Raw genomic sequence first — 3,314 nt, forward strand, 5'->3', positions numbered from 1 at the left:
ATTTCGCATTAGGAAGTAACGTAATCGTCGGTAATTTTTTATTCAAGTTGCAAAATCTCAAAAAGTGGCGCTATGAAGTTTACAACTCTATACCTCAGGAATGAAAAGCGTTATCACAGTTTTTTAACTTAATTACTCAACTAAATCAGAAAAAGTAATGTATTATATGCCCCTTTGAAGTATACCATTATAATGTACAAAGGAATCCTGCAAAACGTCTGTAAACAATGTAACAAGTTCACGTAAGCTGTAACTTCCCACATAAAACCTGACTGCTTTTGATGCTCGAAAGGATGTAGTTTAGAGAACTTCTATATCTTTATTTGTTGAAGAGTTATGGATTTGTAAACTTCGTGCAGCTTTTTTATCCTATATTTTACTTACTGATTTTCGGCAATTTTTGTAAAAAAAACTGCAGATTCTAAATCACAATTCTGCTTCCGACAGTCCCTAGAAATGAATCTATCTCTAGAATGCAACAAATCGCATTCAAATCACTCCAGCTGTTGCATCATAATAGCATTGTGGTGTGTTGTATGTATGTTAAAAGGCAGCATCGAAGTTGACCCCAAGCTAAAGCTGCGACTGCTGGTCTTTGGAGGTCAGCGCTTTAAGAGGAAGCTTTACCTAGGGAGCTTCTATCTAAATACATCGGAACGGAGGAAACAATTTTCTCGGCAACTATTGCACCGAATTTGGTTAGGTTTGATGTATTGAAAAGGGAAGGTAAAATGAAGTCAGCGTGAGAAATTTATTTTCAATTTATGCCATCTATTATAAAAACGCTGGAAAATTCCAAATTGTGAAAAAGTACTCAAGCATCAAGTTTACAACTCCAACTCTGCAACGGAAAGGTGTGACACAAGTCTGTAAACTACTATTATTACATCTAAGGTATTGGCGTATACTATATGCGGCTCTCAAGTATACCAGTAATTTGTGAGTGGGACTTTGGTGAAACCCTCTTAGACACTGCAACCATTTCAAGTAAAATAGATATTCCTATAATACGCCGGTCCGCTTTAGATTCTTTTAAAGGATGCAATTCACAGAACCGCTATGTCTGTTTTTGTGACCGACTTACAGATCGGCAAACATCGGGCTTCAATTTTTTTTAGACTTAATAATTTTCGTTAATTTTCGTAAAGCTATGAGGTCTCGCATCGCAATTCTACTTCCTAGAGTTGCTAAAATTTATCTTCTCTCTCAAATGCAACTAATTTCGTTCAGATCGGTCCGTCGGTAGCCTAGCTCATGAGAGGATTTCCTGGTTTTACGTCTATTTCAATAAGCAGAGTTGGAGTTGTACTCGACCCAAAGCTTTCTCTTAAAGTGCTTAAAGTGCTTCATATCGCCAATTGAGTGTCGGTCTTTGCTTCACATACATGTGACACAAATCAGCGGCAGTACCACATGCATTTGACCATTGCTTGGCGCGGTTTCTAATGTGTACACTTGTGGCGCTGGCACCAATAAATGCGGTTAGAAAATCGTATAACGACACTTAAAAAAATCATGGATCATTCCACTCTGTGAAGGTGGATGACCAGCGAAGCTGTTAGCACACGACACAATGTTGACACAGAATTTTGAGCAAAAGTATGAACGCATTCACCGTGATTTTTATACACATTCGCGTGGACGACAGGACCGCCGCCTCGAGAGACAACTGGGCACGCATGACGTTTCAATGGAACCGCCACCACGGGAGAGCGGACGGAAAAGAAAGTAGATACGCAAGCGCTTGGAACGCCGACAAATAGAGGGCGGTGTGAACGTAGACATGGCCGACGCGGGTCAAAGTGTAGTATCTGTTCTTATCAGCTTAATATCTGATACGGGTTGTACCGAATATACTAAACTTATTTTTGCAAGTCGGCGGAGTGCTTGAAGCCTTCGTCACCTTCGCCGCGGGTCGGCCCGGTATCTTCTCTGCCTTCGGATTCTGCCCACGGTTCTTTCTCGCGCAGATAAAAAATGTACGGAACCTTAGCCATAAGCAGCTTACCTGTAAAACAGGGAACAACGCATTGGTTCCGAGTTCAAGTCAACATAGGGGAGAACTGCAGAGCGCACACCCGCGAGCGTAGACTTAAAACGAATAATTTATTTTTTGTTAAAATGTTCTGGTGAACTTCACGGACAGCACTTTGGCAAGTGAAAGTTTTGCGAAACCGTACATATATACACATCGGCTGTGGTCGTTCTTTATTGTAATTTAGGATAGGATGAGAGCCGAAATTGCACATTTCGCTTAAAAAGGTTTTTTTTAAGGTATTGATTGCAAGATTACGTTTCAAAATTCTGTTTTCATGCGTAAACAACTCAAAGCGTTTCAAGGCGTTTTTCCAACCCGAAGTCTGCGAGAAATTGCCCTAATCTAGGAGTGGTGGATGCAGGGACTGCATTTTTCCATTTGTGCTCGATGGATGAGACTTGCAACCACAAGTTTTGTTCAAATAGTGAGCACTCCTGGTGTAACAAAAAGTGAGCAAAAGTCCTGGCTCTGTAACCGCCCGCTCATTCTACACTCTTCACCAGTGATCAGGCGAAGACTACGTGCTTCCTACACATGCGAGGCTGACAAGCGAACATATTTTGTAATCAGGGTAAACCTCAATGTGCGGCTGAGTGTCTCAACAGCAAAATTTGGTTGCTGTGCCTCAGAACAAGATTTGCTTCCCGCACTGCTGTGGACATGGCCACTTCCATAGCCATACTGTGGCACAGCAAGGGCCACAAAGTCTTCGAGAAGGTTAGATCTACAAGAGCTGGGCGTCCTTCCAACTCGGTAGCAGATCGCTTTGAGAAACTAGAGAAGAATCAAAAGAATACTTGGAACACAAACAGCTGGCGCTAAATATCGTCATTGCAGCGTCGCAAAGAAATCCCGGCTGGAGTAGGAAGCTCGCTACGGTCCTGAGTTCGGTGTCTCAATGCGCGCCCTCTACCCAGTTCTGAGGGTATGCCGCATATGCAGCAGGATTTTGAAGGTTTACACTTCTTCTGGGAACATTGGTCTGCATTCTGGCCAAATTTCATGCAAATTGATCACCTGCATTATTATAAATCGTGTTTAGAAGTTTCCAGCTTCGCTTTTTCTTTTACAATCTTGCGCTGTTTTTACTACTTGTGCACACAAATGGTACTTAATTATTAAGAAGCTTTAGCTCGGCCCCAACTCCGCTGTTGCCTAGTCATATACACAGTAAAACGCAGAAATGCTTTCCTGAAATAACCCGTGGGCCAATTCTAATGAAACTTGTTGCATTTGAGATAGAAAGTTTAATTCTATTGACTCTTCGAAGCATAAT

At 41.7% G+C, this 3,314-nt stretch overlaps 1 pseudogene; it reads left to right on the forward strand.

The window, feature by feature from the left end:
- Nucleotides 1-1,783: 1,783 nt before the first annotated feature.
- On the forward strand, nucleotides 1,784-1,958 carry LOC139049352 (U2 spliceosomal RNA; annotated as a pseudogene).
- Nucleotides 1,959-3,314: the final 1,356 nt, after the last annotated feature.

Source organism: Dermacentor albipictus, chromosome 8, assembly GCF_038994185.2.
Source record: "Dermacentor albipictus isolate Rhodes 1998 colony chromosome 8, USDA_Dalb.pri_finalv2, whole genome shotgun sequence".
NCBI classification, from domain to species: domain Eukaryota; kingdom Metazoa; phylum Arthropoda; class Arachnida; order Ixodida; family Ixodidae; genus Dermacentor; species Dermacentor albipictus.